The sequence below is a fragment of the Micromys minutus genome, assembly GCF_963924665.1.
Source record: "Micromys minutus genome assembly, chromosome: 3".
In the NCBI taxonomy this organism is placed as follows: Eukaryota; Metazoa; Chordata; class Mammalia; order Rodentia; family Muridae; genus Micromys; species Micromys minutus.
In genome coordinates, this window is record NC_137972.1 from 84,444,956 (window position 1) to 84,463,431 (window position 18,476).

The 18,476-nt window shown below is 38.2% G+C and overlaps 1 protein-coding gene across 4 annotated transcripts in view; it reads right to left on the minus strand.

Annotated features, from left to right (window-relative positions):
• Positions 1-18,476, minus strand: part of ZFAND6 (zinc finger AN1-type containing 6) — a 60,858-nt gene that overhangs the window by 35,218 nt on the left and 7,164 nt on the right. Inside the window, exon 1 of one of the 4 annotated variants that reach the window (XM_080914753.1) lies at positions 14,322-14,390. The exons of the other annotated variants lie outside the window; for them this stretch is intronic. The gene's annotated coding sequence lies outside the window, so the exon portion shown is untranslated. Of the gene's footprint in view, positions 1-14,321; positions 14,391-18,476 lie in introns of those variants that run through there. 4 annotated transcript variants of the gene reach the window in all.

The following is an 18,476-nucleotide window of genomic DNA, read 5'->3' on the forward strand; positions in this document are numbered from 1 at the left end:
TTTCCCTTTACATATCAAGTACACTAACTATAATCACTCTCACAAAACTCAAGTTACCAACATCTTTCCCACCATTTATTTTTGTAGGGTCAATAACAAAATGATGTAACAGTACAACAGCATACACTAACCTTAGCTCCTTTCTTTTTTCTGACTCATTAAGTAAAACTAAGATAGTGTAAGTGAGTACAGTAAATGATATATCCTTGATCGGCAAGATTTTCTGGTCTATTCTAGATGCTCTTCAAGAACTTAATGGTATCTAAAAGCCATTTGACAAAGAAATCAACAACAATTACAAGTGGGGACAAGGAAGTCTCTCCTTCCTGTCACATTACAATGCACCATGTAATTTGTTTAACAGCTTTCTACCAATATCAAAGCTTCCCTTAACTAGAAGAAAAAGCAGAAACACATGAATTCTGAAACTACTTAACAGTCAATCAGACTGATTTACACTGACCTGACCTCTATACTACATGGCCACAACCTTGATAACTCAAGTTCCTGAAGTAGGAAAACCAGACATGTCTAACTCTGTCACCCCCAAACCACACTTTTCTCTTTTGATTTGCTTGTGGCTTAAAAAGCCACAAAATGAACTGGGAGGTACTGGGCTTTCTCAAGTCAACTAGCACCCAATATCCACTTCTCTAGCACAGGGCTTTATTGGTCTTAAAGCTGAAATCCACTAGACCCCAGCCTAAATACAACAAAGCTAAAGTCTCCAAGGCCTACCTTTAAATTGGCTAGAACCAAAGATTAAAGAGTGGGTAAAAAGTATTAGCTGTACAAGTCTCAAGACTGAGTTCAGTCCCTGAAACCCACATTTAAGAAGGCGGACATAATAGCATATGCCTACAATCCCAGCACTCCTGTGGAAGGTATGGCCAGCTAGCCTGGATTACAGAGTAACAAAAACAAGACAGACTGCTTCAAAAAGGTGGACAAGAACTCCCAAAAGGTGTCTTGACCGATACACACTGCTACCCACCAATAAATAAGTGAAAAACAAAAGTCAAAACAAAGTTTTTTATTTAAAATAAATTAGAATAGGAGTCAAAGTTTCAAAAAATAAAATTTAAAACACTGGGAATCTCCTGCAATGATTGGGGAATATCCTTTGCTAAGCGACCCTGAGTGACTATGAGACACCTTGGGAGTCTCAAAGCCCAGACCAAGAGATGTAAATCCCTTACCTTCTATTCCTAAAGAACTGGTTTCTGAACCATTCAAAGCCAATATGCCCTAGGTAGTTCTCAGGGATGCTTAAGGCTCTTCATGAATCAAAGGGAAAGGTAGTGTTTAACACAGAATACAGTAAGTACAGATTTACAGTGGAAATGAAAAGTTTTAAATTACTGTAAAGGTGTTAACTTCAAAATATTTCAGTCTACAAACAGGCCAAAATGTACATCTCCAAAAGATATCCTTCTTTGATATCTTTGGTATAATTTTAGTTTGAGAAACAATACAGGAACTTATTCCTTTGGTAATCCTTAGTTTGAGAAACAATACAGAAACAGAGCAGTGGTTCACTGCGTAAAAACATTTGTTATACCAGCCTGCAGACGCAAGTTTGGTGGGCAGAGAGAACTGATTACCTTTTGAGAGTTCTCCTCTGCCTCCGCACACATGATGTTTGGGTACTAACCCTTCCACACATCACACACAAAATAAATAAAATGTAAAACAAATATACTTCTGTAGATGTAATATGTAAAAACTGATGTTTGCTGAATGTTGGCTCACACTATCAGGGAAGCTAGACTGAGGCAGGAAGTTGCCAAAAGTTTGTGGCCAGCTTGGACTTCATAGTGAAATTCTGTCTTAAAACAAAAACAAAACAGAAGAAGGAAGAAAGATCGAAAGGAAGCCACATTCAGTGATTCAGGAATATAACTTTTCACTGTTGCTTCATTTTCATTGTATGCCTCGCTAAGTACTATAGAATCACTTTGAACTACTGAACCATTGTAAATTACTGTAAAGGTGTTAACTTCAAAATACTTCAGTCTACAAACAGGCCAAAGTGTACATCTCCAAAAGATATCCTTCAGAGTACTGAGACAGGGATGCAGTTACCATGTGTAGCTAATGCCAGCTTTTAAGACTTGTCTCTATTGAGTTTTGAGTCATTGCATTCCCAAAAGAATTCTGTAAAAGTGGTGGTGGTGGTGGGGAACCCCACTGTAAACTTTAGAGAAACAGTATTTGCACTTTCAGTACTAATAAATGCTTTTGGTTAGGTAAATATAACAAAGTGTGCTGGGGCTGGGATGCAGCTCAAATGGTAAAGTGTCTTACCAGCAGACATGAAACCCTGAGCTCAACCCCAAGCAAACAAACTGGGCAGTGAGTGTCACACATCTGAAACCCTACTACTTGGGAAGAAGGATCAAAAGCTCAATGTCTAGATAGCAAGTCTGAGGGCACCTAATAGTTTACCTTGAAAACCATGGCTATTAATTATCAACAGCTAATAGGTACCAAGTAGTATTTATCACCATCTTACTATTTAGAAGGATAACTAAATCTTTATGGTAATGCTCAAACTAACAGTCCTCAAATTTAAGGAGAAATTGTAAAAATTCGAGGTAGAGATTAAAGCATTCAATAAATAAATTATCAAGATGGGCTATCCTATACTGTCCTGCTAAGTGATAATGGTCCATTTCTTACCTTTTGTTCTAAACTGCTGCACACTTATTGTAATATTAAATAAAAAGGGCACAGAAACTTCTAATTTCAATACTAGAGAGAAAAATGTTGCTCTCAAAACTCACAAAATCAAGAGAAAAAAAGGTAAAAGGAAAAATGGCCACAATTTATATTTCCATATAAAACCTAATTTGTACAATTATGTAGCACAAATACATTTCAAATTCAAGCAACAGTGTAGCCTGACTGTGATCCCCAGAACCCAAGTAAAGATGAAGGGATAGAATCAATTCCACAAAGCTATTCTCTGACCTTCACACACATGCTACACAGAATAACAACACAAACTTTGTCTTCGATGAAGGAAAAGGATGGCAAAAGAAAAGCCAAATGAAAGTCAATGAGTGAGCAGAAAGGTGCGCAAAATAGTGTAAGCCATTTCCATAGACACTAAGAAGTTGGATGTATATGTATGTGTGTTTGTGGTGTATGTTCAAGTGTTGGTGTACGTGCATGTTTGGTTATGAATACATGCATGCATTCGTGTACACATCATACATGGAGGTAGAACTCATTTTCCATAATATTAAGGCAAAATCCAGGACTTGCTTGCCTATTTGGGTAGTCTGCCTAGTCATCTTACCTCACGGTAAGATGCATCTTTTTCCAGAGCATCGGGGATACAGGCGACCTGCTGCACCTGTAATTTTAGGTGGTGCTTGGACATCAGATTTCTGGTTCTCCTGCTTGTACAGGAAGTGCTTTTTTCTCTCCAGTCCAGACAAATAGAAGTTTGTATGGAGAACCCCTAGGCCTCCTGTTTACCAAGCTCTCCTCATGTCAAAGGACTTAAAAACAAACAAAAGTTAAGTTTCTTGGGCAAAATAAATGGAGCAAGGAAACAGATTTCCAAGAAACCATTTCAGACTATAAAAGAGAAGGTCTCCTGCAACCAGCACCATTGTGAAATCAGTTGCCCAGAAGGGAGGTGGTGGTTTCAGTACAGAGAAGAAGTCTCTCTGAGAGCCTGCTCTGTAAAGGTGCTATAACTAGACACCTGGCAAACTTCTCAAAATCATCTCAAGTTTGTGGAATCACAAGTTTTAGAATGCCACATCATTGCACTTAGGAAAATGTCTATTGTGTAACATGACCAGTGAAGTCAGTACTCTCTGGCTTCACTCCACTTTTGGTCCTACTTCTAAGGTTAAGTGGAAAAGCTGTGGTATACACACACACACACACACACACACACACACACACACACACACACCTCTACCTCTCTTAGTGAGGGGGGGAAAAAACCCCTCCTAGCTTCATTCACTCTCTCTCCCTAATTATTTTCAAAGGTGAACCTGATCCACATGAGAATTCTGCCCATGCTTCTCTCCCACACTGGGAGAAGAGCCCAGAAAGGTCTGCTACACCAAAAAGGCAGCCTGAGGCTGGCAGCTCCTTGGGTACTCCACTTCCCCAGCTCTTTCTTTGGTTGGCATAATCAATCAGAATTTCATGGAACAAAGTTACAAAAGGACTGTGCTCAGAATATTTCAAGACATTCATGCTTTGCAGAAATGAGAACTTCTATCTTTAAGTCACTTCTTGTCCTGCTTTCTGTCTTTCTTTCTGGACTTTAAAAATCACCTCCCATGACGGCCATCAGAAGGGTGCTTGCCCAAGTCAGAAATAACCTTCATATCAAGTATAAGATGTAAAGGACACATCTCAGTTAGGGCTTTACTGCTATGATGAACACCATGACCAAAAGCAAGGTGCGGAAGAAAGGGTTTATTTGGCTTGTGATTCCATGTCACTGTTCAACAATGAAGTTGGCCGAAATTCAAACAAGAGTCAGGGGCTGATACCGAGGCCAGAACAGGTACTGCTTACAGGTTTGCTCCCCATGGCTTTCTCAGCCTGTCTCCTTATAGCACCCAGCCAATGGTAACATCACCCACAATGGACAGATTTTCCTACCTTAATCACTAATTTAAAAAATGTCCTAAAGGCTTGCTTGTCTATACAGCCTGAACTTACAGAGAGTATTTTCACTCTAGCTTGTGTTAAATTGACAAAAAAAAAAAAAAAAAAAAAAAAAAAAAAAAACTGGCCAACATATGATGAAATAACCAGATTTCTTGAGATCATGATTTCAGAAAAATTCTCAGTCCTGCTGGAAAAGTAAAAAAGTACTTCCTCAGCATGTACAAGTCCCTGGGTTCCATTCACAAAAAATCAAAAAAGGAGGGGGAAAAATGCTGAGCTGTGTAGAACATGCTAGCTAAGGGTACAACTTTCTTACCTACCTTCTATTTACCTGGAACATTATTAAATAATCTTTCATCTCTTTTACTCTCTTTAAGGTCCCAACAAACAGCAGGCAGTATCCAAAAGTGTTTACTTGCAGTACAATATCATCTTTCCTCTTTTTAATCAATCAACATTATCCCTTCTCTTGGTATTAACATTCAAAGGTTCTGGCCAGTATGAAATACTCTTCTAACCATAACTTATTTTAAGAAATACCATAAATCTAGATCAAATGACCACATGTAGTGAGCTGGATTATCATTCTCTCTGTACTGACAAGCACTCTAAATTATTTAGTGCCTTCTCTGAAAAAGTTAAGGTACTGAAAATGCAAAATAGCTTCTAATCTGTCAACTAAATAGTCTCTGTAAATGATTTGTTTGTAGTCTGAGATTTCTGCACTATCAGGAACAAATTTTCAAACTCGGGAATGCAATCAGTTGCTAATACTTATGGTTATACTGAGGATGTAATTAAATATGTCTTAAAATTAGAATGTTTCTTATTAAGAAGAAGAATGAATCAAGTATATTGAGGACTAATTAGTAACCTTAAATGTTAATTTTTTATCTAAAACATTTAATTTGATTTTCAAAGTAACACAGCATATAAAAACATTGTTTTACTTAAATGGAACTCTTAAAGACAAATGGACAAAAAGGTCCTGGTAACCAATTTCCTTTTAAAGGACATTTGATTACTCTAAGAAAACTATTCCAATTGTTATAACAAAATGTGGGCCCACTAAGCGAGTGCCTTCTTTCTCTAACATCTTTCTCCTCACCCTTCTCTGACATAAAATCACCTGACACTTAGGACAACATTAATGTTCAATAGTGAAATCTTTCTGAGTCTACCTCCAATCCCTGAAACAGGGTCTACAGTGGGACTACATTTGCCATCTCAGCTTTGACTTCTACATTCAAGTAAATCCCTGTTTCACCTCTCAAGTCACTGGGTCTACAAAACCATCATCCCAACTCACCTCATCTTGCCAAATAGAGTCAGAGATATGATGAGAATACCTTCTAAACCAAAACCTAACATCAAAGAATACTTCAATGGAAACCCAAGTATTGGTGGTGGGTTTGAGGTAGGGCAGGAGAGGGGAATTTATGAAGATATGGGAAAGAAAAGGACTCCCAGCACACAGAACAAAATTTGCTGTGCAGACAGACAACATTCATTTTCAAATAATGTTAAAGCAGTAATCATGGAGCCAGACTTAAAGTCTTGAAATTCAGGATTTCATATAGTCTTACTCTATTCTTGAAATTTTCTGGAACTCTCACAAAAACTATTTACTTTTGTTTATAGTGAAGACAGCTGAATTTCTAACATGCCCAAGATCTTATTGACTCTAATCCTGTCTTTTACCTCGGGAATTTTCCTGTATGAAGGTGTTACACTTATTTGGTGTGTAGATGTACATTCTTATGAAGTCAGAGGAGGAGTCAGTTCGCTTTCTACCATGTGGGTCCTGAAAAGCAAACTCAGATCAGCAGCTTTGAGAAGAAGCACATTCACCATCTGGCCACTCATTTCCATTTTTCAGCAACCCTTTGAAGACCACGGCTCTGAAACTGTGAATACCATAAAGCGCAGCTTCACCTTCAGAAGCTCATACATACACTTGGGTGTGATTTATCTTTTCCCTGAGTACCTGTTTTTATGCGCTTAAAATCTCATTTAAAAACTAAAAAATTCTTTTAATAAACTCCATGTCAGCTTCATATTAGTCCCTCCTCAAACTTCTTACTACAGTCAAGGGTCCAGCTTTACCTGAATCGTATATGAAAAGAACCCAGAACTGGTGGCATCTAGCAGGAATGCAGGCTGTAGAAGAATTTAGCTCTATTATAGGAGCAGCCCAATGAGAGACAGGCCATGCTCCAGTGTGGATAGAGACAACACAAACTAGACTTTCTTTTTTAAAATATTCTTATTTTTACTTTTTGAGGAGGAGGTCACAAAGGTAGGACACAGACATGAAAGGACTGGGAAGTAAATGTGATTAGGGTGCATGGTATGAAATTCCCAGATAATTGATAAAAATATGATGTTGGAAGAAAAAAAAAAAAAACCCACACAGGGCTGGAGAGATGGCTCAGTGGTTAAGAGCACTGACTGCTCTTCCAGAGGTCCTGAGTTCAATTCCCAGAGTTCACAACCATCTGTAATGAGATCTGATGCCCTCTTCTAGTGTTGTCTGAAGACAGCTACAGTGTACTCACATACATTAAATAATAAATCTAAAAGAAAAAAAGAAAAAAAAAAAAAAAGAAAGAAACACAAAAACCAAGCAAACAATTCAGACTGCTAATAGGCAGCAGGGTGCTGTCTTTACCTCTTGCCACCACTGACAGGTTTAGGTAGCAAAGAAGCATTCCGATTGTGGGTGCTGCTCCAGACATGGCTTTATATTTTATGGGGAAAAAAAGGTATTGGAGAGATGGCTCAAAGGTTAAGAGCACATATTGTTCTTGCAGACAGACCCAAGTTCAATTCCCAGCACCCACATGGCAGATCCAGGGAATCTGACCTTGACACCAGCTATGCACATGTTACACAAACACATATGCAAGCAAAACACTCATACACATAAACAAACAAGACTCTGCTGCCCAAAGAGATGCAGCTTCTAGAAATAAAAACCAAAACAAATGCCCCACTCACCTGCTACTTGTTATCTTATGCTCCATGCTCTGGTTTCAGTTCTGACCAGCAGCTGAAACACGTCTCTCTCATACAATTCTATTAAGCCCTTTCTCCAGGTTCTTTAGGGAGGTGAGGGGGGCTGGTTGTGAGGTTGAGAGAGGGTCTCTCACTACCTAACACCAATACTAGAATTACAGGTGTATCTCCAGGTCTGGCTAGCTGGGTTCTCTCTGCAAAACTGTTTGCTAGAAATTCACTTAGGGATCTTACTGCCTCTGCCAGTACAAAGACAAAGGGGTAGAACAGACTAAAGCAGCTGGCAGTGAACTCACAGAAGGATAAGGTTAGAACAGAAGAGCACAGGCACAATAGATGCTTTGCCTCAACTGTCCCCTCCAATCTTCACAATGTCAGCTGGAGGTAGAGACTTCACAGGTGAGGAAGTTAGAGGAGTCATAGAATTGGCTCACGTCACAGAGCTGGCAAAGTCACTGTAGTCATCTGTTTTCTGCCCTTGTAACAAAATACATGCTTACTTTATATAGCAGCTACTTAGCTTATTGTTTTGAGTCCAACAGTCCAAGAGTGGGTGACCCCAGAGGTTTGACCTCATGGCAGATGGCACAGCAATTGGCAGAAGCCATGCAGGAAAAGAAAATCTCATGATGAGACAGGAAGCCAGATTATGAAGCCATGGTTGCTCATTTACAACTAACACCCTCAGAGGACTTCACTCCCACAGACCAATTCACTCACTTCTGACCTAATTATGACCTCAGTGACCCAATTACTTTGTACCAACCCCTCATTTCTAAAAAAAATCTAACACTTCTTAGTATGGCACACTTAAGTTTCTCACCTTTGAACCTCCGTAGAATTCAAGCAATGGTCCAACCAATGCAAGAATAAAGCAATGATCTGAACCCAGAGATTCCATCTAAATGACCAAACAACTTTAGAATGAGACACAGATCTGATACATGAATCATGGTCACTACTAATTATTCATTTCAAGAGATATTTCACTGAAGATCAAGTACTAAGGATACCTGGGTTGACTGTAGACACACACACACACACACACACACACACACACACACACACACACACCAATGAGTGTGTGTGCACTCAAGCATTGGTTCTAATTCTTGCTCTACCAGTAAATAAGCAACCTAGAAAAGTTCCAGAGCTGTGCGATTTAAGAAATAGCCACAATTATCTTCTGATAAGAAAGTTGGAAAACAAACCTGAGCAAACAAACAAACCAACCCACATGCCCTGACCCAGGGAGGGAGGCAGCAGCATGTGACACTTGCCATGTCACAGGAGGACTGTTTATGATGGATGTTGCCTCCTTAGTATTTTAAACCAAAACAGACATTCTGGCTTAAGAAAGTACAATGCTATGATTCAACTTCGTGTAAGCAGAGCCACAGTGGCCTGCTACTCCTGATGTGTAAACATCTACAGGCTGGATTCGAGCTGACCAAACAAGTAATAAAACACAGTTCAAGTCTTTACACAGACAATGTCTAGAGTTCAAATTAGTCAAAAGAAGACTAGGTAAAAAGCAGAGCTTAGGCAGTTACAGGGAAGACTAGTCACTTTGAGAGACTAGACACTTCCACTGCTATACAAATGGCATATTAACCCAAAGAAAATACATAGAGGTAGAGACTAATTTCAACCCAACATATATTTGAATATAAAATATGAGGTGACAAATCTAAGTACTGCGCGGTCCTGGTCCCTACTGTACTATGCTTTAGCATAAAGGTAATGTACTGAATTACCACTCTTGTATGATGAGTGAAGAAAAAAATTGTAAAATCTGAGCATCTTCCTGTCAGGAATATATGAAAGTTCTATTCATACCAAGCAGAACTATGTACAGGTGATTAAGGTAAAAGATAAGGTATTTGGGAAAAAAATGTAATTCATTAACCAAAACATAGCACACATGTGCTCGAGTACACACACACACACACACACACACACACACACACACACACACACACGTGTGCTCGAGGGCCCGCACACAGGTTTGACACATGAAGACAGACAGATGAAAAGGCCCAAGACCAGGGTATGGCTCTTACAAAATCCTTCAAATGTCAGGCAATAAAGAAACCAAGACACATGCTATCAAATACAGTTATCAATGAGCCACAGAGTTTTGAAGATTTTTAATTTCACTTAGTTTTAACTAATTTAAATTTAAGCTATCATTACTCACTGTGTTAAACAATGGCCTATTGTACATGTAAAGAAAATTTCCTTAGCCATTAGGAATGGGTATCTCAATCATGAAAGGGATGAAGATAAGGTACACGTATTGAATTAGGAAGGCGGGGTTATAAAGGTGAGAAAAATTCCATGATCATCTGGAAAGTAACTATAAGAGACATTACGAAGATCAAAGTCTTTCAAAGCAACAACGGCTTAAATGAGCCACACAGTAGGATGGGAAAAGCGGACCAAGAATGAAATATGAATTATATAGTTCACAGTGGAAGTTTTATTCTTTGACGATTTCATACGCACGTATTTTGGCTAGAATGTCCCCACTTCTCTCTCTGGTCAAAATCTTGCTCCCCTACTTAATTCTTCTTTATTCCCAATATATCTCCCTCCTACTTTCAGATCCATGGCAAATAAACAAACAAATAAATAAAGGTATAAAAATATTGTTGGGATAGTTGACAAAGCTGAATAGAGACAAGATTAGGTAAAACTATTCACAAACATTAACTCATGGAGTCTGATAGCTTAATCTCACTAAGAGAATATTCTGCTCAAGGGAAGCACAAAGTTCTTGGAGTACATGTTTCTTAACTTGCTAAGAAATGATTCCCATGTGCACACACACTGAGTATGACACAGCAAGCCAAAATGGAACAGAGGACAGAACGCGAGGGCAGACTAGGGCCAGCAGAGCTCCTGAATCCTTCCCTCAATTTCTGCATAAAAGTCTGAAATAAAATCCAAACAAAGTTTTACCTTTGAGTAAAATATCTAAAAATTACAGAAAATTGATAGCTATGCAAAAAAAAACAAAAACAAAAACAACCATATACAGATTTTTCTGTTAGCTGAGGCTTAGAAGCAGAGTCGATGGTGGAACTAGTCACAAGCCTTACACGCCAGTACTGGGAAGAGATGTGATTTAAGAGGGAATCAGAAGGGAAAGGAAAAGATGAGGCATGAAGTTCTGAGTGTCAGTAAAATGAGAACTAGAAAGACAGGAGACACTATCCAGCCAGAGAGAGGGTATTAGCATTTGCTATGAACATTGTTAAGTTAGGACATATGAATTAGCATCACAGTGAGTTATTTGCTCTATATCCACTAGGATGATTAAATTTTTTAATCTGATTATATCAAGTACTAATGAGAAGAAACAATTTCAATGAATTACTAATGCAAGTGAAAGAAAAGCAGTTTAATAATTTCTCGATATTTATCATATGACCAAGCAATTCTACTTGTAAAAACAAAGAACAAGCCTTAGAGCCTTGTGGTTAACAGCCCTGGCTGTTAACAATTAAATGCTAATGATCCTTAAAGAGGATCTGATCTGGGTTGGGTTCCCAGCACCCACAAGGTGGCTATGTAGGACTCCAGTTCTAGGGAATCTGATGCCCTTTTCTGAACTCCTCAGGCAACAGGCACAGACATCACAAACATATGCAGCCCAACACACATTAAATTAAATTAAATTAAATTAAATTAAAAAGAGAGATTCAGGGGCTGGCTGGTCATGTAGCTAGTGGTAGAGAACTTCCCCAGGAGGCTCAAAGCCCTGTGGTTAGATTAGCAGCGCCACAAAAGCAGAACAAGTATGTCTGTTTCAGTGTTCAGTAGAGGAGCTGGAATCACTGAACCAATCCTCCTAATCCTGTTTCCACTACTTTCCTGCACAGAAGCTCTCACAGCTAACGATGGCTCACACCATCCGTTTACCCCAGGACCCCAGGAGCCTCTTCCCCGTGCCAAGCAGTGCTTGAGTGAGGCAAGCTACTGGGCAAGGGTAATTAATACAGGTGGCATCTGATAATCAACAAGACTTAGACGGAATAAGCTAAAACAAGCTATTTTTCCCCAAAACACGATCTATGCTTTTCACCATTTAGGGTCACACCTTTTCAGGTGAAATAGAGCATCTGATTTACAAGTCATACTGTAAAAAAGAAGAGATTCCCTGATACCGGGGAGCGGCAAATTGATGTAACGAACGTCAAGGCATGTCAGATTTCCCGTTTTCTAATTTTCTGGTCATCTTGGCTTAAAAGCCACCCTTCTCTGCTGAGATGCTACAGCAGTAACTTAAAGCCACAATTTGGTCTATATAATACTGACAGAATGAGAAATATTTGCATTTTCCAAAGTCACCAGACAACATGTGCTTCCTAAGGAAACTTCAGCAATGTGCAAACTCACCTGAGTTTATGTGAAAGCTGTGAAAATAATGACACTAAGTCACCAGTAAACTATAAGATAAACTACAGAAAAATCCGTTCATTTACAATGCAAAATGAAATCGGCCAAGTCAAGCTTCTATGTGCTCAAGTACTGCTATCATTATCCTTATTAAGTAAGTTAGTAATTTTGAATTTTGCCTCAAAATAACTTTTTTCTTTCTTCTGCAACATTAGTCCACCAGCTCTAAGTAGACACAACCTATCTCATCTAGAGACAAGCTACTGACAGCCAGCAAGAATCAGCACCATTGGAAAACAAAGCCTGCCCCTAAGTACAGGCATGTCTGCAGCCACCGTGTGTACACGGTTATTTTCTTTACCTCTCACTGGAAACCTGCAATGCTGGAGAAGCGCTGATGCATTATTTTAAAACCCAGAGTTCTAGAGTATAGTTCTTACATGCACTTCTAAAGTTCTCCAAGTACAGAAACACAGGGACAAAGGCTGTTTACTTATTACAAATTAGAAACAGTAGCAATCGCTCTCCTCAAGACCGGCTCTAAAAATGTTCCTGGTATATTTTCTGAGAAGAAAATGAACTTTTTGGTGTAAGCTTACGGAAGCAGCACATACTCGGGAGAACTGGCACCAACAAAGCCAGTATAAAACATTAAGCTCTGAACATGCTGAGAGCAATACTCGTAATAAATAAATAAAACAGCCAACAGAGATATACAATTGCTCACTAAAGTGGGTAAAAACATTCCCAATTTCTTTCAGCTAATTTTAATATCAAGAAAATGGGTTTCGACTCATCTGTATTGTGAAAAATGGAGTTTAAAATAGGCTATTTGCTTAGACAAAAACTAGCCAACAACTCAAAGCTCCAAAGGCACAATATAACAAAAAGTTAAGGGACTACTCTCAGGGAACTCTGAAGATGTTTTGTGGGCTGCAACAGAAAAAAAGCAAAATCTTCCTGAAAAGCAATTTAGCCAGTGAGTGTTGACAACCATTATCTATGTAGGCCTACTCCACAGGAGACTTTTTCCTAAGTAAATTACTATTTTGCAAAAAGTAAAGTATTGTAGTATGCACAGATATATAGTCATAGAAATAGCATTTAAAATAATGAAAAATTAAGAACAATCTAAAGGAAAAGACAAAACTAGATTAATACCACACCAACTATAGAGGAGCAGCACACAGCTATAGAACTAAAATAATTTCCATGAGATGTCCAGTACATAATTATTCAAAATTATTCTAAACTGCAGGAATAGAGCTACAGAGGTAGAGGGAAAATGAGGCCACGCACTGTACTGTGAACATACATGTGACTTCTTGATTGTACTACAGCACTGTTTTAGCAGTAGACACAGGAGAGAAGCATTATTTTAAACGCTTCCAGTGATCTGGAACAAACAGCAGAGCACACACAAACACTGGCTGGGAGGGCTGGGCTGGCACCTGTGCTGATTAAAAGGAACTTTTTATACCTTGATTCCTGAGAGCAAAGGGCACAGGAGGAAAGAAAAAATACTAAGGCGTACTCTTCCCATTATTCAGGTAAAAAAGGTTAATATATCCAGAGATACTTTTTTCAAGTTTTGATAGACCACCTATAGCTGTTAAAATAAAACACTATTCATTTCCTGTTGTAAAGGGATACACTACCTTCAGCCTTCAAAAACTGAATTCTAAAGAAAAAAGTTTTATTTTACTATATGCAACACCTATCAATGACCTTTGTACAGATAAAGCTAAAACTGTGAGATACTAAATGTCCACATACTGCTAAATTTAAAATAAACTGGAGTTAAAGGGGGAGTGGTACAGTAAGTTAAAAAAAAAAAAAATCAAACAGTTGGCATTTCAATTTTTTAAAAAAGGACGAATTTCTCATTCTCTTAGCAAATTAACAGGAAAATGACTTCAAATATACCTCCTTAAGATGTCATTTATAAAAACTGCCAAATGACTGCTTCAACATCAGATTCAAGAGAAAAGCCTGTTAGTGAAGATGATTTTGATTCAAAAATTTGTATTGGCACTCACATTCTAAACTAAAAATAATAATAAAGTCAAGTTTGATGCTCTGAGCACCTATTTCCTGTTCAAACAGCCCTTTTGTTCTGCTACCCAGCTTAATTTTAATGTTCAGTTTGCATCAGAAAATAGAAACAATGACAAAGCCGAGTATACACAAAAGCATAAAGGAGCCAAAGTATAAAATATAAGAGTATTAAAAGAGTAGAACAAAAATCCTACCAACAAAACCTTCACAATTTTCTGTTTGCTTCACCTCAGATTAACTTCACTTGAAGCTGTACTCCAAAGCAACCAAACCTGAATACCAAGCTCCACCTCCCACAATTCTAGTGGCCAGAGAGTCAAATCTCCTCCCTGTTGGTGAGGCTGATAACTGTGATTGGATGCGACTAATATCCATTATTTTAAAGAACTTTTCCTTGCTAGCAGGTTAGGTTAAACACACTAAACCCCTGGATAAGCTGGTTTCTTAAAGAAACAGGCTGTAATGTTTCAGTTTTCCCATCATAAGCAATTTGCTTTCTTTTGTTTGGTTTAAAGTACAATGAAAATTCACAGAAGCAACGTTCATTTACTTGAGGATAAGCTATGAAAGATGCACACTTTTAGTATAAATAATGTGGCATTTTTACAGAACCACGGATATAAAGTTAGACTTTAAACAGATTTTTCCTTTTAACAGTTTACATTTTGACTGAAAAAATTTAAAGATCTACACAAAATTCATTATAAATTTTGCTAAGAACAAACTTTGTGTTCTCTAAGACATAGTAAGAGGACCATTAACTTGAAAGAAAAAGAAAGGAAAGAAGGAAGGAAGGAAAGAAGGAAGGAAAGACCATTTTAAAAAACAAACCCTGAATGCTAAACACTCATTTCTAAGTTAAATCCTAAATGCTAAAGAGTCATTACTAAGCTATCTGTCAAATTTGCTGACACAGTCTCGGGTATCACAACACACTATAAAAGTTCTCAGTGACCCAAGACGTTATCTCTTGTTAAAACTGATTATTCAGGGCAAAGGAAAGCTAAAGACACAAGGCAATTTGTCAAATAGCACATTCAGGAACAAAGTTACTTTTTTTATCTCACGGTGTTTAGGTTCTAACCCAGAGCCTCAAACATACTTGACAAGCCCCCTGCCAGGAGTCCAAGGTAGAAGCTCACTCAGGGAGGTTTACATCACCCCCTCTCTGGTGTTGTTTTTACTTATGTTTTGTTTGTTTGGAACAGAGTTCTTACAATAGCTCAGACTGGCCCAGAAGTCACTATGTTGTCTTCTAACCAGGAAGTTGCCTTAGACTCCCAAGTGCTGGGAAGGAAAGAAAATATTATTACGAAATGTAGATGAAATGTGTGTTCCCTTTAAACTATCCATGAAGCTGTGCATCTAGTATTTTTACTAGGCTCTTAGGAAACATACACTACAGAGATTCTAACTTTAAAAAAAAGACCTGCTGTCACATATACATGGCTATGTCTGCTGTATTTTATGGTTTAATTAGAACTGCTTACATTTTAATAGCTTAGCCCAAACTTTATTCTGACATTTTAAGCATTATCTGACTTGATGACTAGCATTTAAAATTTAGTAAAATACATTTTGTTCACTTCTACCAATAAGTTAACTATAGCTGTTAAGAAAAAATATAAAAATAAGGCATATTAGAGGGGTTCTTCAGATTTTTTGTTTGTTTTATGAGACGAAGTGAAGCTGGCCTCGAACTCCTCCTCCTACCTCTATCTCCTGAGTTCCAGGACTGCAAGCAAGTAGTACAACAGTAGTGGGTCTTAAAATGTTTTCAATAAACTTAAGTATTAAAACATTTTAAATTTAAATTTTCAGTTTTCAAAGTTCAAAATCTTTCAACATTTTTTCCTCAGAGAAGTTGTATGTTAGAACAGAAAGCCAACAAAATTGTTTTGAATATAAAAAGAAGTCTTTGTAACAAACTGAAAATTCACATAATTGCAACTAGACATGAATATGGAGCAATACCCTGGTGAAGCCCAAACAGCTGCATATTCTATTATGCCCTTTAAGTGGACAAACTGAAAGAACTGATTCACAGAGGCCTAGTCCCAAGATCCTTTGCAACAACTCATTGCTTTGAATGCCTAGCACTTCATGAGTCAAGTCCAGGTCTTCTTCCTAGTGTGTGACACTCTTGCAAAACAACATTGGAAGAGAAGTACAGGAACAATCAGCAAAAAGAACACATCTGATTTACAGTGCAGACTGAGGAAGATAAACCAAAACTTCTACAAGTGAGAGGAAAAAAAAAGTTAAAACCTGGCAAGCAGGGTTAGATTGGCAAGACAGCTCCAGAAAGTAAATGCTCCTGACCCCAAGACTGACTGACTACCAGAGTCCAGTCCTAATATGATCCCCAGGACCTACATAATGGAAGAAAAGAACCAACTCTTACAAGTAGTACTCTGCCTCCATATGTACAAAGTAAGATATACACTCACGTGCACATAAAATAAAGACTTTTTTAATATATATAATTGGGCAAGAATGGAATTAGCAGACAATTGTGAGCACCAAACAAACTACTGCTCTGGAACAATTTTCACTTCAATGAGAATTGCTTGTAAGAAAGACACTAAATCATATGTTAGCACAGCACTAACACTAGTCTATTACCGAGACAACAGAGGAGAGATGTGAGCTAACTGTGTTGGTACATGCCTGTAATCCCAACATCAGGGAAACTGAGGCAAGAGGATACCCACGAGTATAATGCCAGCCTTGAATACATACCAAGATTCTATTTAAAAACTACAAAAACAACAAAGAAGAGAAATGTAGACTTGGTGTCTGTCTTAGTCAGGGTTTCTATTCCTACACAAAATATCATGACCAAGAAGCAAGTTGGGGAGGAAAGGGTTTATTCAGCTTACACTTCCATATTGCTGTTTATCACCAGAGGAAGTCAGGACTGGAACTCAAGCAGGTCAGGAAGCAGGAGCTGATACAGAAGCCATGAAGGGATGTTACTTACTGGATTGCTTCCCCTGGCTTGCTCAGCTTGCTTTCTTATGTCTACCAGCCAAGGGATGGCACCACCCAAAATGGGCTAGACCCTCCCCCTTGATCATTAGTTGAGAAAATGCCTTACAGCTGGATCTCAAGGAGGCATTTCCTCAGCTGAGGCTCCTTTCTCTGTGATAACTCCAGCTTGTGTCAAGTTGACACAAAACCAGCCAGTACAATGACCAAAAAGAGAAAGAACATCAAGGTGATAATCAACAGTTTAGGTATGTGATTAAAATTAAGGTATTTTGTGCTATGTCTAAAAGCAGATGGTCACAAAAACAAGTGCAAAGAAGCCATATTAAACCCAGAAAGTATGCAGTCTAAACGACATGACAGCAATACTGCATGGTTAAAACAAAGAATCTACATGACACTCTTGAGAAGCTTTATGTGTGACCATGCTATTTTCTAACTATCAATTAGTCAGAGAATATACTGTATATTCCTTATAGGAGTCCAGATATTTTCCCAAACCTAATCAGCTCAAAAAAAAATTAAAACAATAAGCCACCGTTGAACAAAGTAAACAACTTTGTCAGACCTGTTTTGAAGGGCTGGGGGTGGGGGAGACTAATAGCACTGTTGGAAAGTACTTGCTCCTTATGCACAAAGTCCTAGGATTGATCCCTAGAACTACAGGGCTTGGCTTCCAGCACTACATACTAAACACACTGATAATCCTCCACATAGAGGTGGAAAGAGAAGATCAGAAGTTCATGGTCATCCTTGGCTAATATATAGTGTTAGGCCTGCCCACACTGTAAGAAACATTGTTGCAGAACAAAACAAAACCAAACAAACAAACAAAACAACTAAAGAGAATTGTATCCACTGTTGTTCTTACAAAAGTAATCCTGTTATCCTCCCTGGACAGAGCTAGTTATGTACAAAGTCAGGGTTAAAAAAAAAAAAAAAAAAAAAAAAAGACCACACTTTTTTTTTAAAGTGTAACATGGTGGGATCAACTATTGAGTCTGAAATCAACTCTCCAAGTGATAAGGAAAACAATTTTCACAACATACTCCCCTGGCAGACATATTACATCCAGGAGTGAGGGATGTGCTTTAATTTGCAACTCTTAGTGTGGTTTATCTTCTTACTGGGGGTGGAGAGCTTGAAGTGTATATGGTTAGAGGTTGGCCATGGCCCATTCAGCAATAGACTGCACAGAAAGGAAACACTAAGAAAATTAAGCCAAACTACTGATAGAAAAGAATAAACCAAGCTGACAGAAATGAATACTCTAACAAGAGCCAGTAACTGCTTTGTTTTAGGTCTGTAAAAGAATTAAACAAGGTCACCAATAAGCATAAGTTAAATGGGATCAAAAT